This window comes from Copidosoma floridanum, unplaced genomic scaffold (genome assembly GCF_036245765.1).
Source record: "Copidosoma floridanum isolate Cflo_tuat_1 unplaced genomic scaffold, Cflo_Japanese_pri ptg000025l, whole genome shotgun sequence".
Lineage (NCBI taxonomy): Eukaryota > Metazoa > Arthropoda > Insecta > Hymenoptera > Encyrtidae > Copidosoma > Copidosoma floridanum.
This window is the reverse complement of record NW_028321902.1, coordinates 2,532,724-2,553,403: the sequence shown is the minus strand read 5'-3', so window position 1 is coordinate 2,553,403 and position 20,680 is coordinate 2,532,724. Positions and strand designations below refer to the sequence as shown.

The 20,680-nt window shown below is 38.6% G+C and overlaps 1 protein-coding gene and 1 long non-coding RNA gene across 3 annotated transcripts in view; both read left to right on the top strand.

Annotated features, from left to right (window-relative positions):
• The window catches only part of Fas1 (fasciclin 1 Fas1 domain-containing), a 328,849-nt gene that overhangs the window by 165,763 nt on the left and 142,406 nt on the right, over positions 1 to 20,680 (top strand). The window lies entirely within an intron of this gene.
• Positions 656 to 2,667, top strand: LOC149373906 (uncharacterized). The gene is made up of 3 exons (XR_016293245.1): positions 656 to 889; positions 1,077 to 1,157; positions 2,515 to 2,667. It is a non-coding gene; the product is annotated as an uncharacterized LOC149373906 (long non-coding RNA).

Below are 20,680 nucleotides of genomic sequence, written 5' to 3'. Positions count from 1 at the left end.
AGAGATTCTGGAAGAGACATAACAGAAACACTGAGGACTAATTTACAGGAAAAAACTAGCAACAGTAACAAAAAAAATCACGAGCCAACGTGTAAGCCAAGCAACGCACGTAAACAGCCAACGGCCTACTGATACTCGTTCGGAGGCTCGTCCACGCGAGAGGTCCATCGGGAAAAGGGGGGCAGGGGCCAGTGCCCGTCACGAGGAAGCTGCGCAATCACTTCACCGACACATGCATTGAGGCACAATAGGGCCGCGCAAAAAGTAAATAGGGAGGGAGGGAAGTGTCGAATGGAGGCCACGCACGGGAGAGAAAGATGAACGGGGGGAGGTATGAGCATGTGTGTATAGGGAGGATATCCCGCATTACGAGAGCGCCGATTAAGATTTCGTCACAATGGATATCAGAGAGGTGGGATGGACAATCGCAGACTGTCTCGCTCTACGTTCGCAAAGGGAGAGGAGGAGATGGAGGCTAGGATCGATTGTTATTCGCTAGGCGAAGTTGGTGCAGTTTGTCAACAGCTTCGCTTCGGGCATACCAGAGCTCATCTTCTTCTTGGGGTGATCGGATTAGACCGAGGATTCGGGTGAGTGGTGCTTCGATTCGATCGCGTATCGACAATTCATCTTTGCAAATCGTTGTGTACAGTACCGAAAAAATCGAGGATTCATGAGGAAAGGCATCACCTGACGTGCTCATTTTATAGACTTACACTGGAACTTCACTGCCCATGTGATCTAGTTGACCACAATTTTTGCGTCTTCTCTTCTTGATAGTCTCAGCCTTTTTTTCTTCCCAATCGATACATCGACAAGTAACACACAAGGAACGATGAAATCCATGTACTGCCTACTCTTCATCGCCGTCTCGGTGTGCATTGTTGAGGTATTTCGACTATATAAATCCAACTTGCACGCTTTTACTACACTTTTGTCTTTAATGATCAATCGTTTGTGTCTTGTGATTCAAAGAATTACCTATCTACTGTTAATTTTCTAATTTTCGCACTTTAGTTCTAACGGCTAAAAAAACGAGAATAACTAACGACGTGCCTTAACTCATGCAATTCCAGATCCAGTCGGAACGACCGGCCATCTGCTACGAGGGCTCGATCAAATACTGCAAGGACATGCAAAGCGCCAAGGCTTGCGGCGTACGTAATATCTCCTCCCCCCCTCCTCCTCCTATCTTCCCTCTCGAGCATTTAATATTGTAAACGAAACGACCGTACGTGTCCCTGTGGTACCTGCCTCTGTTTGTAATTTAAATGCGCCCACTCGCTTCGCCTCCCTCGCCATATATATATATTCCATTTGCAGGGACCATCTCATATTTGCTTGATTTACCATTTGCAATTCTATATATCATTCAGTCTGCCGATCGTAGTGTTATTACACTCGCTGAGGTGTATGTGCTTTTTGTCATTGAAAACAAATACCAAACGTTGTAGATCTCAGGTTGTTGCGGATAACATCATTACCGAATGTCACGGCAGTTAAATGAGATGAGAAACACATACCTATAGTCGTGTTATCGATGACAAAGATCTTTTAGTGTCGTATTCGACAGTTATCGAGAGCTATTTCTTTGGAAAAAAAACATTAAAACTTTTTTTTTATGTTTATAGTGTTTCAAATTTAATAAACGATGTAAAAATTACGTTACTATACTTGGAAAATTTCACTGCAGTAAATACAAGTATTTTTCTTTTTTACCTACAAATTTAGTGTCGAAAACTCATTCATGAAATCAATGTTTCTAGCGCTAATTACTCATAAGGACACTTTTCCACACAAAAACAGGAAACAATAGAAAAATTATCCATAGTTTTTATATGCATCCAACCATTTCGGTGACAAACATGAAAAGAACTAGAGTAATTTTTACCGTTAACCCGACTGTTACAATACTGTAATTTTGACTACGAAATTGCGGTAAAATTTACTCTTGAAAAAAAAAAAAGTAAGAAAACATAAAATCTGCCTCGATATCTTACCATTGTCATAGATTCACTGGAAGAATTACGGCACCATTCAAATCCTACTTTCGAAAAAAAGAACCTCCCCATTTAATTTCTAGCACACCACCATTACGCACGCATATTGTACCCATAACTACCTCTCAGCTTGCATACGATATTTTTCCGGCTCGTCATCATCACGACTATTACGTTGGCGATCGCACAAGGGTCCAAACGCGGTCAGATGCGCATTTGTGCAATAAGCGGTATCAAACGATCTTGCGCGACCTATCCCCTGCAACCATAGCCATGCAAAGCCGGAGGGGGTTACGCAGCCCGCGCTCGTGTGTACTGATATAAGCTCCGTAATTGAATGGATTAAAGCCAAGTGCGTTACAGGCGCACACGTATTATACATTACATCGCATCTCGCGTGAAACTTGGGGTACACAATAAATCGGGAACGCAATGAATGGTGACCCGCTTCGGAGCAATGATTTTCTTTTGTTTTTGGCTCTCAGTGTACACCTCGATTGTTTGTTTATTTCAGAAATTGCGTTTCTGCCAGCTCGTCTGGAACCCGCCGGCCGGCTACAAGGTCCTCAAGTCCGGCAACCACTACGAGGTTCTCAACCCCAACATCGGCTTTTTCCACGTCGGCTAAGGGAGCCCCCTGATATACGAATATATATATATACTTCGAGATGCCTTTACCCATCACTGTGTATATCCCTGTACTGCTCTCACTACTGTATTGTGACATTATATATTTATATCGTGTGAACGTATTAAACAACACATTTTTATAACAATCATACACGTGGCTTCGTCTTGTGTGTGTGTGTTACATACGACCTTTTCATTCCCACACATGGAAATGGATAATTGGTGGAAGATCTCAATTCCGCAATTTCTGGGAGGGAGAACTAATACCGAGCATTAAAGATATTTGCACAGTTACAATCCTGGTGCATTGATTCGATGAAACGTGTATGGATGGTAATTGAAACCACCGATGCGGCCTATAATTGCTTCGGCCCTTCGTTCGTTCGTGTGTACGCATTAACCACAGAAGGGGGTTGTATTGCTCATTTGCGGTGGAAGACCACTTCGTTTGATGTGCCGAATCTTTAAGGGATGCGCAGATGGGATGGGATTTTCGCTTATCGTTGTTGCCTCGCGTCGATTATCACCGCCGGGATATCTTTGAGCTTTTCAATTGTGGGAGTAGGTCAGTTCTATCGTGTCGATGCATGCGTATGCATGACCATCTGCATACTTAATGTGGATGTCGTTCGGATTGATTGAATTTGATAGTAGTCGTGGAGTTGCGATTTTTCGTGGTTAAATGATGATTGTTTGGGTAAGGAATGATTCATGAACACGAATGGAACGGGTATGTATGAAGAAGCTGTATGAATAATACATGTTGATGCTAATTGATATATCTGCCAGTAATTATTGATGGTAATTAATTTGCTGTTCTGAATGATTAAAAACACATTGTTACGTACAATCAAGTATCAAAGATGGCGAAGATCATACGAAGTCGAGGTGGTCGATCCTTTTCTGCAGGGAGTAGCCTCTTTTTTCCTCCCTCCACTGTCTTTTACTCGCACGTTCTCTTACGTAAAATAGACATTGGTGGAAAAGTTACGTTAACAACATCAGAGAAATCAATAACGCGCCGGAAATTAACTTTCTGTTTTTTTCTTTTTTAGGTTATGAATCGGTACATAACCTCAATGAATATTTCATCTCATCTTGACGGGTGAATTATTCACGAGGTGTTTTTTGCAGTATGTTTCTTTTTTTTTCTTTTCAACGTGTAAATATCTTCCGTTCTGCTCAAAATTGAATCAAACGAGTGTTGCAGAATTTTTTTAACGATCCGTGACTCGATAATTCAAGCCGCGAACACGTATAAACCTTCTGACGATTATTCTTGAAATCTTTACGGTTATACCCGTACGGTAAACCGAGAGATTTCAATCATTTGCATTCAACAAGAGGACGGTGGAGCATACGTATCTCGAAAATGGAAGATTTGAGCTTTTCGAGTGGCACAAGAACCCTCCAACGACTCGTTATCTTTATTTAGCGTCCATTTCAGGGAATACATGAATCTCGAGAATGGATTCGACGAGCTTCCTCCGCGTCGAGCCAATACCAGAGCTTTTGCACGTACATCCATACACCCGTTACTATCAATCAAAGAGATACACTTCCGAATATCGAAGACGCGAGCAAAATTTAAAAAAAAAATCACGCACCAATTAAACGAAACGTAAAACAAGATGGGAGGGGGGGGGATTTAAGCGTGCTTAAAGCTCTTTAAAGTGGGTTACGCGCGTGCACGTGTGTGTGTGCGAAAGCGCGCTGACGTCACGTTTATGCGGCAACCCAGTTTGTGCCAGCAGTCAGCCGGGGCTTCCATCCTATAAGTACTTTTCTCTCTCTCGTTCTTGGCACACAATGCGGTAAAAGTACAACGCCCTCCCTATATATATACTTACGCTGTAGCCCTCGGCAGCGGTAGCTGCTAGATAGCTTACATCTCTTCTGTCGACGGACTGTGCGAAACGCGAATGGGTGATGGGGGGGGGGACACGATGACGATGTGGGTTCTCTATTGGTGCTGACGCAGTTGTGGTCTGCACCTCGTAAATGGGAAATTGTTGGTCCTTCCTCTTTTGTTTTTTGTCAGCGACGTGTACTATGCGCCTCGCTTTCCCTCTCTCTTTCGCGATAGTATTGGGCTTTGCATTTTATTGAGAACGCCCTTCTGTCGCTTGTCCTGTCGACGAGGGTTTCTTGTGCTTGGATCATTTTTTTTTTTTTTCTTTAATTATTAATTCGATGAAAAATGTCCTTATACTCTAAGGTAAAAGCACCAGTACGTGAACACTTTTTCCAGAAAGTCTTTGTTTTCTCATTTTTATTGAATTTCTGATTTGCATAACAACAAAACAGTCATTGCGCCAGTAAGTTTATATTTTTTCCTTTAAAAAAAAAAACAAAAAAGTTTTTCTAGGTCATGTGTACAATTAATAAATTAATTTTAAAGTTTTTTTACCAATGACCCAGTAGATGAACAGCGTGTTCAGGTATTGGTACCGATACGTATTTTTGACCGAGTACTTGAACATCCCATGTTAATTAAATGGGAGAGAGGTTATGTTAGCTGTCTTCTACTGATTTCTATTTTTATTATGTATTGCAAATAACCAAATCGAAAAATTTCTTTCTAATTTCGTTGGTGACATATTATGAAAACTATAACGACTGGCTTGACATACTATTATTATTGATTAACAGTGATTTCAATCATTTTTATGTGTTCGAGTACTGGGTATAGGTAAAACCTAATGGTACCAGTACCTGAACAGTCTCTCAAGCCACCTCATACAAGTTGCACAAATAAATAATTTTTTTCTCGTTGAGTATAAAGACTTACTGAAATATAAATTTTGTTTTATCTAAAGAACGATCAAAGGATATCAGAAACATTTTTTTTTTTATCCACTTAAATTGAAAATAGTTTATTCAAGCTGTTCAATCTACTGGTGCAATTTTAGGAAGTGTTCACGTACTGGTGCTTTTACCTTAATATCCTCCTATTTTAAAAAGGAAAATACTTTATTCGTTTTGTAGTTGGTTTAAACTGAGATCATGTGGCTATGATTTAAGTCATATTCGATCATAAGTGAAAAGTAAAAGCAAAGTAACGCAGTAGTTTTTTAGCACGATAAAAATAAACGAAGAGGAAGAAATTTAATGATCAAACAGTCCGTGCTATTTGTGGGTTAAAAAACTTAACTTATCCTAATACATATCATTAAAAAATATCATCGATGAGTGCGTAAAGCGCATCTGATATGTCTAATAAGTACATAAAAAAAAAATTCCACGCTCTTTTTTACATAAAATATTCATAGGTGATGAGCACTGCCGCGAATCCGGGATTTTGGAGCCCAAGAGGGCACGTACGAAATTTCGCGCGTACCTCAAATAAAGTGTCCATTACACTTGGCCCTCAATCATACGGTTTAATTAATCAGAATAGTAAAAAAAAGGCGTGTTTTAATTAATTCTCGCGCGGGATTGCGCAATCGCGTTAGCTCTCGGTTACTTTGGGGAATCTAAAAAAAGGCTCATCCTTTTGGGCTTGTGTTGGTACAGTGAAAGTAGGTCGGAAGCTTCTGCTCTTTAAGTAAGCAAGCGTGGGGGGGGGGTGGCTAATTGCAGAGGGGCACTGATAAGAAAGCTCGCTTCTTTCCTTTTCATCCGTTCGCTGCTATTCTCTCTCTTTTTTTTTTCTACCGACGAAATTGCGTCTATCAGGACGGGTTTTAATTTTTTTTTTTTTCTCCTAAAAAAATAAAGACCTTGATTTCGAGAAGACGAGTGTGTGCGTGGGTTAAAAGTTGGAACAATGAAGATGAGGATGGAAAATTCATAAAGGATTGCTTTTTTTCCTCTTCAAAGCTGTGCTTGATTGCCTCTTTTGTTGCTGGGTTCATAAATATTTCAGTACTAACTTTTTTTTACCCCGTGATGGATCTGAATTGAGTCGCGAAATTATTTTCATTTGATGAGTTTTAATTTTTTTCGTATTTAGGTATTGGAATTTTCCAGCTGTGAATTATTATAAAACGAGATTTTTACCAACAAATTTAACGTATAACTTTTCGCTTATTTGATTTATTGATTCCGTTAGTTTTTTATTGCTCTCTGATAAATGTAAGCTCGATTTACTTTATTTTCTCAGTCAACTTTTTCCAAATATGAACCATCATATTTATAACGCTTCTCAATAATAATATAAAAATATTTTTTGGATTTATTCAAAATAGGGATGAAATTTTAACAAAAAAAAAAAACAAAAAAACCATTTTGGTAATTTATTATCCAGATGTAACTTATTTTATGAATAACAAAATACAATTTATTATTTTAAATATTTCATTCCGATTTACGGCTGGTTTCGATGATTTTTATCAAAAAATCCAACCCACGATAGTATTTCCACAATTTAGTATAACAAGATTATTAGAACCAGTAAATTTTAAGAATTTATTTATTATACCTACCTTGAATCAGAAAATATTTTGATATCATCACAGAACAAAATACAGCACACCTGCTATATAATACAAAAGTAATCGATATTTTTTGTTTCTTCGTCTCATTGGGCAGGATCAGAATCCATCCAACGATTTTTTAAAAAGTTTTATTTAATATCTCAATATTTACGTATGTAATAAGAAAAAAAATTTTTTTTTTTAAATTATAATAATTTTTCAAAAAATGGTAGGTTTCGTCACAGAAAACCCATCTCCTCCAGGGCTGTTTTGCGGGTATGACCGTAGGGTAGCCCCAGATGCATAGCACTTGTGTGCCAAACACTGTTTTTCCTGTACCTATCGTGGGCACACCTGACCCTCAAAAAACGCCCGAGGTAGGAAAATTAATTTTCATACAAATGCTCAGAATCGTTTGTTTGAACTATAAATATTTCTATAAATCTGAGAGTTTCCTACTATTTGTAAAAAACTAAGCTTCATTACCAGGCGATTCATTAGAAAACTACTTAATTCAAGTATTTTATCACTGTTGAGTTTTCCTTAAAAAAAATCAATAGTAATTTTCTAGAATTCCATATTTAAAGCCTTAGTACTCTGTGAAAGGATTGCCTTGTTAATTTAGAAGAAAAATTTATTTACTGTTTAACAAAGCTATTGAAATATCTAATACAAGTCACAAGTATCAATGCTGCCATCAGCAAAAAACCTTGGGAAAAAAAAAAAAATAATAAAAGCATCTCCAGCTTCAATCCCACGAATCGTCAAAGTAAAATAAACAACAACAAATGGAAGAAAGCCTGGCTCACCAAGAAGCAACGAGGAAGAGACAGACAAGTGACAAAACCGTCCCACAGGAGGAGAGAGGAAGTTGGAGATCGAGGCGCGTTCATTACGAAGCTAGGCGTTGTTACTGCGGGAGAAAAGAAGAAAAAGAAAAAAAAAAGTGCAACGCGGAGAGACAGAAACAGAGAGGAAATTGACACTCGGCAAACAGAAGCGCGAGACACTAACGAGTCGCCCAGGAATCCCCGTCTCCGTAGGCACACCCACCACCCCCTTGGCTGCCATTAATTCCCTCGTCGCCCCGATTCGTCTTCCGTGTCTTTATTTGCCATACATATGCCATATTATGTACCCACAGGTTACCCACCTGGGTGCTGTCATGTAAAATTGGTTCGATGGAAAAAAAAAGAAAAAAACAACAACATGTACTGCGATTTTATTTGAAAAAAAAGTGGATCGATGTCTTCGTTTATTTGTGTTTGTCGATCAACTCGAGGAATAAAAACTACCCCGAAGCTCATAGCTTTGCTGAAATGCAGCAACATTCAGAAAGAAAAACAAAAAAAAAAAAAAAACACAAGAAAAATTCAAAAGCTTTCCTCCCTTCTTCTCACGTGTACACAAGTCAACAAGCTCGAGCTTGCAGCCACAAGAGGCCACAGGAGAGCCTTGGGGTGGGGGGTAGCAAAGTCAAGAGTGTCTTCGGACAATTAACCATCAAAGAAGACTCTCGAGCATCGGCAACTCCACTACCCTCGTAGTGACTACTCTCCTGTCCTCCGGTCTAATGACTCGCTCCTCCGTTCCCATGTACTCATACTCGGGTCACTTTTTAATTACCAAGTTTCGTCGACCTTTGGCACTTATGGTGAGTACAAGTGAATCTTTGGAGCCTTGATTCTCGTGATTAGGTGTTGGACACGTAGTGTGATTTGTTTCGAATGCAAAATTTTTTATTACGAGAGTGCGAGTGTATTTTGAACGTTTCAAGCGTCATTTGAAGTATAGATTAAATAATAATGCAATTTGAAATAATATTAGATATTCGAATTTTTCTTGGTTATGCTATGATTTTAGAAATACTCATGTGATTTTTATTCGATTCATTTGCTGAAAAAATTGGTTTTTTTGTGCAATACAAATAAAAAAAAAAATATATATATATATATATATATATATATATATGACAATGTTGTAACACAGCGTAATTTCTATTTAAATGTTTTATAAAATACGCCTTTATAACCATATTCTTAATATAATGACTTGGACCTCATAACCAAAATTATACGTCAATTTATTTACCATAATATTTTAAATTAATTGTTCAAGTTTGTACTGTAATGTCGACTCATGAAAAAAAAAATAGTTTACATTAAATCTTGCCCTTATCATCAAATTGACCTAAAGAAAAAGTTGTTTTTCTTTGTTTCACTTTTAGGTAAGTTAGTATTGATTGTTGGATAAACATACGTATGTCTATTATAAAACACCAATGCTGGTACGTTATAAGCAAAAATTATTTGTCTAAAAAATTGTTATTGCAATAAAAGAGTCACAGTTATCTATCTTCAAATCACACGAAATAGTGATTGAAAAAAACTTACCCTGAATTGCTTCAATTAGGCAACGGTTTACAGCAACATTTGGTCACACCGTTGATCTTATTACAACTTACCAAAAGACATCAAGCACTCAAAGTCCTGTTACTCCAAAATTAAACACCCACAGCTGGAAAGCAAAGGACCATCGTCGTCGTTGTCATCCCGCACTAGCAGTAGGTAACCGAAATTTGAATAATCCCAAACAACAATAATGGTGGTAACGAAGGTACAGCCACTGCAGTGGTGAACAGAGCGTCGTCAATTAACGCGGTCGGCTGACTCTCGCAGAGATGGGTTCCTTTTCAAGGAAGAAGATGGAGACGATTCCGATGGAATAATCTTCGCCTCGGAGGTGACGTCGAGCGTGTCTGCAAAAAGCGTTTGTTGTGCAAACTTGTTGAGAAGTCTCGCTTAGTTCTTATTTATAAGTATTTCTATAGCTTTGTTGAAGACTTACTCGAGGACGGCCAACTGGTTCAGGTTTTGGCGTTTCAAATGTACAGCAGAGTGCAGTGGTGTGTGGGTACATCGGATTTTAAATGGTTGCGAGTAAAGGATGTCAGAAACGGTATTTGAGGGGATGTCGTACTTGATTCGTACAAGAAAACATTTCAATGGCGTTTGAAAAAAACTTTTTGGTCCTAAAATTAATAGAATAGGGTATCAACCTTTATTCATTGTTGGGGTTGTATTAAAAATGCTTCATAAAATTAGGTTCAGGCTCCTGTGTGAGAAATTTTTGGTAAATTTTGCTATAATAACGCTAATAAAACTAAAAAGAGACACACTGTTGTTAAGGTAGTTTCTGCCTTAACAAACTCATTACTCGACCCAATTAATAGTTGAATTTGTTTAGAGACGGATTAAGTGAGCTTAAAAGTATTTCAAAAGTTCGGAATAGAGCAAACTAAAAATCTTTAGAAAACCTAACCTGCCAACGGTGTTATCGTAGAGTAATTTCAATCAGAAATGATATTATTAAATTAAAGCTTGCAACAAATAGCTAAGACTTTCATGAAAAAATTCTGCAAAAAAAAATTAAATACATCCATTCCTCGAATGAAGTAACCTAAATCCAAACGGCTTTGAACTAAAGCAAATTAAAAATCTTAAAAAAACCTAACCTCCAAACGCTGTGATCGTGTAGTAATACCATTTATGTAACATAACATTAAATTGACTGCAATATCCAACTAAAACTTCAACTGTAATATTTAATAAAAAAAAAGGAAGGAAAATACATCGGTTACTCGAATGAAGGAACCTAAAAATAATCTAAACAACTTGAAATTGAAGCAAACTAAAAATCATTAAAAACCTAACCTCTCAACGTTGTTATCATAGAATAATATTATTCACAGATAATATCATTAAATTGACTGCAACAACCACTTAAAATTTTCATGAAAAAATTAAATAAAAAAAAAAGACGAAAATCCACTCGTTCCCCGAGTACAGTAACATCTAGACAGCTTTGAACAGCAACAAACTAAAAATCTTTTTAAAAAACTAACCTCCCAACGTTGTAATCGTAGAGTAATACCATTCACAAATAATTTAATTAAATTAACTACCAACTAAAACTTCAACGGAAGAAAAAAAAAAAGGAAAATCCACCCATTCCACGTAAAAAAAAAGAAAAAAACTCCCTTCCCCAACACTAGCTACCCAGCTATACTAATAACAAGCTCACTGCGCACCGAATGACACTTACAATAACTCGCTCGGCGTCTCTCAACTTACGACTCTTTCTCTCTCTTTCGTCCCTCGCCTCTTCTTCTCTTTTCTTTTCCTACGTATATACACCCCCACCGCACTTTCCAACCCGACGACGACACCACGAGACCTCGTCCACCCACCCCCGAGAGATTCCATTACGATAGCGCTCGCGCGTTCTCACACCCCTTTACATGGAATCAGCTCTCGCGTTACCCGCGACTTTCTTCCTCCTTCGCCTCGTCTCGAGACTTTTCTCCGCTCTATACGCGAACGGATGTATGTATACGTACAAGTGCGGGTATACTCGGTTTGCACTGCAGTCGCTCTCGTTCTGTTTCGGCGACCCCCGTTGTTACGCCTTTATTCCGCTCGCGAAAGCGTTATTGCAAATTTAACGCGGCAACGAGATGAGGATCGCTTGCTTGTTTTTTTTTTTTTGATGGAGGCTCGCCACCAGCCTTGGGTCGATTAAACGTCTTGCTTTCTTCGAGTTGGACAATTTTTTTTTTTTTTTTTCCAAGACCCCGTACTCTCGTTGTCATGGCTAGAATCCCCTTTTCTACGCCCCGAGCACGGGAATGGGGACAATATTATTCATTGGCCATTTTCACGATTTGCATTTTGCAAACAATAACACGGGTAGAGAGACACCCGTCGAAATAAAGTTTCCCCTCGACAGAGACGTAGAAAAGCGGGGAAAAAGGCTCGTCCTTTCCAAACAATGCGGTCCTCTTCTCTTTCTCTCGTTTCGCTTCTGTGTGGAAATTCCGACGAACTTTTGCCGGTCAACTCGGAAAGCTCTGCTTGCCTCCTCGGGGGGTCAGAGGTTGGGGGAATTTTTGCACTGCTCAAACATGGCCCGTTTGAATTTTTAACGAGGCTAAAGTGATATCACGTGTTTTTCGACGGAAGAATAGTTTCCTACCGTTAAGAGAAAGAGAGAGCTCGGGAGAGATAATAAGAGACTCGCGTTTGTTGGCGAAGTCGTTGAGGATGTTTCTGTACGAATTACGATTCGTGGATGAGAATTTTTTTTTAAAGTATACCGTCAGTGATTTTTTGTTTTAATAAGGAGGTACCACAGCATAAGGAATCAACGAAAGGATTTTATTTAAATTTAGTCAACTGTTAAAGGATGAATTTCGATGAAATTGGAACAATAAGAACTATCAAACCTATTTAAGATGTCTCTTAATGAATAATAACCATTGCTTGGTTTTTTGAAAAGAAATTAATAAAAATTCTAAAGTGCCGACATAGGATGTGAGCGCGTGTCTCTAACCTAAAAGTGTAAAAAAGTCGGATCTCTCTCTCTCTCTTTCGCACACTCGCCTTGACTAACGTAGTTGGTGTGGTAGGAGATGTAGTACTCGATTCATTAGATGAGATGTCTACTAGAATATACGTAATCAATTAATACATCCTACATAGCAATATTCTCATGACAATCTAAAAACTTTTCTTCTCAAAATACTTATGCTTGTGATTTTATTTTTTTAACCAAAAAAGTTTTTCATAACTACCAAAAATGTTGCCTGTAACTCAAGCAACTACAACGAGTCCTATCAAAGTACATTCGTAATTGCGTCTCGTGAGATCTAATAGAGAAATATTCGCACAACTGAAAAAAAATTTGCGTGGATAAGGTAGGTTTCTATCTTACGAATCAATTACCATAACCTATATCAACTCGTAACAAGCAAACTGATCCATTAATCACAGAGATTGGCAAGTTTTGAGGTTCTTTTAATAATTATTCTGGATACATCAAAGGGTCAAAATGTCATCATACGATTATCATCTATTTGAAAAACAGGTGAAATCTTTTGGGTTTCTGGCTCTTTTACCTAAGAATATCTCGAAATCTCATAATGGGCAAAAAAATACTATATTACATGTGTCAAAAGAGAATAGCTGATGATACGTAAGCAAAGCAACAACAAAACACAACCTCCGTTCAAACACCCCACTTCGACTTTTCTTAACTTCCGAAAAGGGAAAATGGAAGGGAAGAAAAAGGTTACGAACACTAGCAAAGCATACATTACACCTCAGCGCGTTCCTGTTAATGGTTGCGATTTCAATATGTGTCCGGTTTCATTCTCCCACCCTCCCCTTCTTGAAACAACGGCGTCTGGACGTTTTCCAGAGATCTGGACTATACACCCTCTCACACCCCCCTAGCTTTTTTGCACCCGCACTCGCGTGCTGGCAACCCTCGCGTGTCTGCTTTTTTCTCGTTCCTTTTCATTTTTCACAGTCCAAGTCAGTCGGGTATTAATGAACGCTTGCGTTTTTGCAGCTCTTGTTTCCTTTTTTTTTTTTTCCTCCACGCATTCGTCAATACACTCCCACTTACACGAATTCTAATTTTGATGGTCCTTTTTGTCCTCATACTCAAAGAAACCAAAGGGATCCAGTTAAACAGCCCCAGCACTCGAGATGACACCTGCGGCAGCGTATACCTGAGATTCTTGCCTCCAGCGACGGTAACAGCATAGCGCCACTTCTGTCACCAGACGACGAAGATTAGTGCCTCGGCTACCCCACGGGAAATCACGGGATACCCCCGTTTCCCCTCCATCTTTCGCAAAGCCATACAACTGTGTACTCTCGCGTGCGCCGGAGACGAACAATCGCGGGGACACGACTCCTTCTCGCGTTTCCTTCCTCCCCGCGTGTGGCGCACGTACACCCGCGACTTTTTTATTTTCATTTTCAAGCAAAAGAGGCTTGGGACCCGCGAAATGGAAGTGTCTGAGAACTATGTCGGCTCGGATGTTTCATTGAAATTAACGGGCTTGTTTGAGCTCGGAGTGCAGGGGCTGTGGTGGTTTAATGGGCTTTCTCGGGCGGGAGAGCAAGAGTCTATTTTTCCGTCGTGTCACCCGAGGGGATCTGTTTCGTGTGACGGTATCTTACAATGTGGTGTATCCAAGTGCCCGTACTAAGTAGTTGAGCTCACCGCGCGCACGTTATAGGCTTCTTTTTTTTCCTTCCACGTGTGATCCGGAGGACGAGTCCTTTCAATAAAGCGCGCCAAAGATAAGAAAAACAGGATCCCAGTCTGCGAAATCGTGTGTGTGTGAATCATCGGACTCCGCCCTTCGAGAAGCTTTTGTACGCGAGAGAATGGCACGTGCGCGTGTTGCTTCCTTTTTTTTTTTATTTATGTAGGATTTATAAAATTTCTAAAGGACCTCCTCGATATTACACCAACTGATATTGGCTTTTTTTATGTCCTCGTACGCGTGAGGAGGACACACGTGGCTCTATTTTTTCTCCTTCGTCTAGACGCGTGTGTGATTCATGAAATGTATTTTGGTTTATTATTGACGTTTTCTCTGTGTCTTCCCTTTTTCTTTCTCTGTTCTAGTTTGCTTCGCAAAAAATGAGACTGGCGCGACATTTTTTTTTTTTTCCTCATTATTGAGAAACTGAAATTGTAGCATCCAAGAAATGCATGCTTGTATGACAAGAAAAAGAAAATTATCTATATTTAATGGTAATGTCTTATGATTTAAGCTGATAGCGTAACTGAAATGCAATTGAATAAATAATGTTTGTAAATTGTGATTAAAATAAGTAAATTATTTTAAAAGGATTTTAAGCATTTATCGTAGCATTTAATTGTTTCTTATTTTTAATTCAAATGATAAACGAGTCTTGAAATGTATTGACAATAATAAAGCGTGTACGTAAGTAAAATGTTTAATGAAAATGTACTCGTACATTCTCGAGCAGTTCGAGCAAGCACGAGGACGAAAATAAACGTAATGGAAGCATACACTATTCATACGAGTATCGATTACAATAAACGATCAGATTATTTTGGTGTGGAGGAAATGAACATCTTTACATCTAGTTTTTTTTTTATTTCAATAAAAATTTCAGTCAAGATGGTAAAATTTTGTTGAAAAAAATACTATTTGGAGCAATTAACTTTCTCATATTTTTTGTACATGACTCAAAGTGTATCGATTGACAAAAACTGCGATTAATTTGATAAGGTGTGATGGAAAAAAAGCTGAAACATCTACCATAAAAAAAAAAAAAATTAAAAAAAGATCACATAAAGCGATCAATTAATGATGATCTATCATTTTCAAAATTTCACAGTGATATCAATGTACATTATGTAAGAACTCAAAATTCTGCAACTAATATTACCCTATCATGAACAAAAAAAAAAATTTAATCAATATTATTTGTGTGATGATTTTTTTGATGAATCTTCTGACAAAAACTATATGACGTACATTCTGTGACATAAAATCCAAATTCAACCATTGTTTCCTTAAAAAAAACAAAGAAAACAAAAAAAAAAAAAAACAAAAAAAAAAAACTATGAAAAGTTCAGCTTATCCGTATGAATCCCAAAATTTTTTTTTCGTAGCTACATTTTTTCTATTTAAGTGAACCTTGCCATTTCCTGTTGCATGACTTTTTTTTTAAACACGAATAACAACACACACTGCAATTACAAAAACTTTCCATCATCTTCTATTCCTGGAAAAAAAAAATTTCCAATAGATACCCCATGTGATCATCGAGCAAAAGATACCCACCCAAAAACGAATAAGACAACGATCTCCCAGCACGAGCTCAAACAATCGTCCGCATCACCACCGCTCCGCAGCTATGTATATATATATGTACACCGTCCGTATACAGCTCGATCAATCAATCCGTCCCTGATGGCTGGCGGCCTCTTGTCGCTTACGCGCAAACACGCGCGGCTCAGAAGTAGTACACAAACGCCTCCCTTAAAGGGCAATCCATTTTGTTCGACAACCATTAGCGTCGGCCATCCGATCGATCACCCACCAATGGGTATACATGTGTGTGTGTGTGCAGAAAACGGTGCCAGCGTGACGACGACGCTTAGTACACAATATATGTACGTAAGCTACGCGCCTATGACTTTTTTCACCCCCCCCTTCCCCTCTATCACTTCCCCTTCTTTTCCTAAATTACGCGCGATGAAAAGAGACACGCTTCTCATGAATCTTTCATTTCCAAGCTCTTCGACTCAACGTGGGGTATTAATGAAAAATCCCTTATCCATCTCCGTTCGACTGTTTTTTTCTTCTTCTTCTTTTTTTTTTTTTTTTCTTCATTGCCCCCGCTCTCGTCCGGCTTCCTTCTTCTCCACGGAAATTAATCCCCCTGGCTCTCATCCTTCTGCGAAAGTCTTTTTTTTAAATTTATGTGCTTTTGAGCCCATTGTGTTGATTTGTCGCCTCGTCGTTCGATGGCTAGGCTATGATTTTTCGAGGTAGGATGGGATCTCGTGGGGTGTCTTTTGGTGGTTTTAAGACACGTTTGATCAGACAAACTAAAATTAATGGCTTACGACGGGGTTTTGTCAGATTTTGTGTTTAGTTGCAGTTTAAATTACGTTCAGGCTTACAAAATTACAACTAACCTATAAAAAAATATATCGTCCATTACTTTTGTACCACGTGACTCTGCGTAACAAGCATCCCCAAACAATGTTTCATTTCATAACAAAATGGATTCTATACACGTATGAGTAACCCCTTACTCTCATACCATCAGTAGGTACGACCATAAAAATCATTCAACGCATGAGAGTACATAACATTCTATACAACACACTCTTACCATAGCTCGTAAAATCAAGTCACACGTAAAATCGCTCGTGCCGGGTGTCCTCGGCGTCATGGTCTTGTACACACATGCAATTCTACTCCACCACTACCCTGAATCTTCCTCGCATGTACTCTTCCATTTTACATCCACCTTCTAATTTATATCTCGTAACCTTCGATATTCGATTCAAAAGCAGCGAGATAATACACATCAATGTTTGCGGATGTAGAGAGATAAAAACTATTGTAGGTTAGGGCGTATTCTGCATTGGGTACGGGCTGAGGTTTTTCGAGTGCATCTTTGTTTTCCTAACCGTCCCACGCGATATTATGAGGGTACAGAATTTCTGACTTTGAAATTTTGTAAAAATGTCGTACAAATATCGATCTAACCTCAAAAAATCTCTGAACATGTCTCTCTTGCGTATCTTCAGTCTGAGGTTTTGCCTACACATTCTAGGTTAGAAAGTCAACTTTAGATAAAAGTATTGTCAAAGTACCTTTCAGAACATATTCAAACAAAAGTTGTCAGAAAATGAATTTTAGCACACTTGTACCATCATTACAGACTCTATCTACCTCAAACAAAATCATATTGTGACATGTCGTGCACTTGCCAAAATAATAACGCAAATGTCACTACATATCTCGAATAATGATCATAGAAAAAAAGAGAATAAAACATCATTAATAACTACCAAAAAAAAAGGATGCAGCAAACGGCTTGAAGAACGAGAAACCCCCTGGTAGCCCGAGCTGCGACCTATGTATCTCATAAGAGCCATTAAAAACATCACCGCATCAATAACACCGCGGACCAAGGGAGAAAAGGGAGCAAGGGAGCCGACCGAGTAATCCCCGCCAGCAACCCCCCGCGCGCAAAAAACAAAGTACTTACAAATCGGCCCCGAGACGGGGATGAAGTCACCCCCCCCCACCCTTCCTCCTCTCTCAAAAACGACCCCACGCCGCGAGAGAGCGATATCGACGCGATTTCCGTCGTGCAAGTGTATCCACGTGCAACACAGCCCCCACCCCCTACGGGCCGTTTCATTTCGACAAGCCCCCAGTGGGAGGGTGCGACGACCCTCGTTATCTTTTTTTTTCAATCGCGGGTTTACTCACCCCCCACCCCCCCTACGTATACGGTGGAGATAATCCGCTCTGAAATCAATAAGAGAATCATATCTGGGCTCCCCTTTCGATAAGAAGGACCCTTTGAATAATCGAGCAGTCGATTTCGGTATGGGTACAGATTTTCCGCTTCGCTCGCTCCTATAGGTTCCTTTTTTTTTCTTTTTTCTTTTTTTTTTTTTTTTTATCTCACCCCCAACAGCCGGTGCGGTGTGTTTTTGCATAATTCAGGGCTCCGGTTCTCGCTGTTTTAACGGGGATTCTCGATGGAAATTGAAATTTGCTGCGGTGCGTCTCTGTGATGCGAACATTGTTACGTAAAAAAGAAAAAAAAAAGCTCGAGAGGGTCCATATTACGGTGGCAGGGGACGTTTTGCGAATTTACGGGGCGCCGATAGATATAAACTCGGAAACGACCGCGTGATAATTTTTCAAGCGTCCTTTTGCCGCACTATGCGGGTAATGTCCTCGCGATTTTTCTTCCCTCCTCGTACCATTGTTATTTCGATTCTACAAATTGTGATGTACTTGCGCGCGTAAGGAGTAGAGTTTGTTGTGCTGTTTGGGGGCATTTTTTCGTGTCGTCGAAAGAGCGAATTTAAATGGTAGGGGTGCAATGGGAATGTGAGGCATATTATGCGTAGATCAAGTGTTTTGATGTCGCGGAAGAGCACAATGTCGAATCATACCTACTTCCGAATGCGGTGCGGTGAAATTTACCGATGACTACGAGGTAAAAGTTGCTCTTGGAAGTTATACATCCGATCTTTACTCCCGCCTTTACGACGAAACTTTATTCTGCAATGTTTTTCTTCCCATACTTTTATAGGATTCTTCGACTTCACGTGGAGCGATCACATTAATGTTGTGACTCAATGCCCCTAAATAATGTCCCTAACGTCGAATGGACAAAAATATAAAAGTCACAGGTTTTTATCAAGAAGAAACACATTATTTTGCATTATTCAAACATTACCTTCTTCGTACCTTTGAAATAGTTACCGGTTATAAATATTATTATACTGAAAACTTTTTTATAATTTATTGTTTTACAATACTAACCAATCAACAACCTAACCTCAAACAACTAATGACAAAATTATTGAAATTCTCCGAGTGCATTTAAACTGTATATTGTTGGTTCTAAAAGGCCAAGTAATGAAATCAACACTATTAGTCGTATTTCACATTAGAGACACTATTTAAAAAAAAATTTTTTGTTAAATTAAAAGTTGTTGTATTATATTAAGATCTAATGAAAAATTTGAATATTGATTTTAAGGGCAAAGCACATCATTTTAAGACTAAACATTAATGCAAATTTTTTATTAAATCGTAGGGAGAAAAATTTCGAGAAAATCGTTTCGTTGTTGGGTCCTTACCAAAGATTCGTGTCGTGCGTAAATTTTGATATAAATTACCGGTTTGACGATCAGTCGAAACGTAAAATTCAACGATTAACATTTCATGCGATTCATCCCGGACTATGAGTCGCTTGTACACCTACATTCAAAAAGTACGAAGAAAGAAAAAAAGTCCGCGAGCGAATTTTGTGGAGAAAATTTCATACCCCTAAAAATATCGCCCGGAAGAAAAAAAATGAGACGCGTTGACTTGTTCGCTGATTCGGCTGGAACCCCGAGACCCTTCCGTTCTTCAATGCGCAGATATACACAGGCGAGAATTTCACGTCGCCAAGCCAGCGGAAAACTTGGTCCTGCAGGTACTGTGAGCACCTCGAACTTTCATTTATTTCGGGAGAAAATTTCCACCTCGCGTCTCTGCTACGTATGGAGCTGCGCCTCCTTGAATGCCAATCACAAAAGATGGAGGAGAAGTTGGAGTCGCAGGAAAAATCTTTTAGTAACGTTACTACAAGTGTAGGTCTGGGCTTTATTTAAAAATTTTTTTAATTTCTTCGTGACAAAATTATTAAAATCGTACGAATTATTTGCATTCAATTGAAACTCAACTTTAATACATTTTATACCTTTTGGTGTATTTATCGTTTATTATAAAGTCATCAAATTTTGTTAAAAATGAAACCAAATTACAATCAATTCAATACAATTTGTGATTTCGCATAAAAGTAATATGGGTATAAAATTATTTCGCAGTATTTTTAATTAGTTATACTTCCTCTCTGGTTCCGTAGTATAGTATTTCAATTGTATTTTCCAGTAATATTTAATTTTTAAATCGTATTTCAAATTGCCAAATGAGAACAAAAAGAGCAGGAATTTTTTTCCATCGACTGCGGTCGCTTACTATGTGAAAAAAAAGGTCGACTCTACAGGTGGTTAGAGGTAGATTATTGAAAATTTGCATGAAAGCTGGTGCGCGTGAGTGACGATAACACTTTTAAAATCCATTATTTAACATTTACCTTCATGTGTTAAAAATATATTTGGGAGCAAATAAAAATTCGTACTAATGGAAACTTTGTACCATGGAGTACTCAAATCTGAGCTTAATGAAAATTGTTTCAGATGTGAGATCGAAATTTTTCCATCCCCCAAAATCATATTACTCCGAACGAGCCCATAGTTATAAAATTTAATCCTCGGAACTATCGTAAAGCCAAAGCTGAAATTTCTACGGTTTCAGTAGAATGTACGTATATTTGTTCCGACATCGGTACTCCGACAGTATACCTTTGTTACTTTAATCCATAGCCGGAGTTGAAGTCGAGCTAGTCAGTATTTTTTCAAACAGACTCGTTTTTGTGGAGTAGCATTTTTTTTTTTTTTTAAATGTAAAAGCAAGGATCAGTC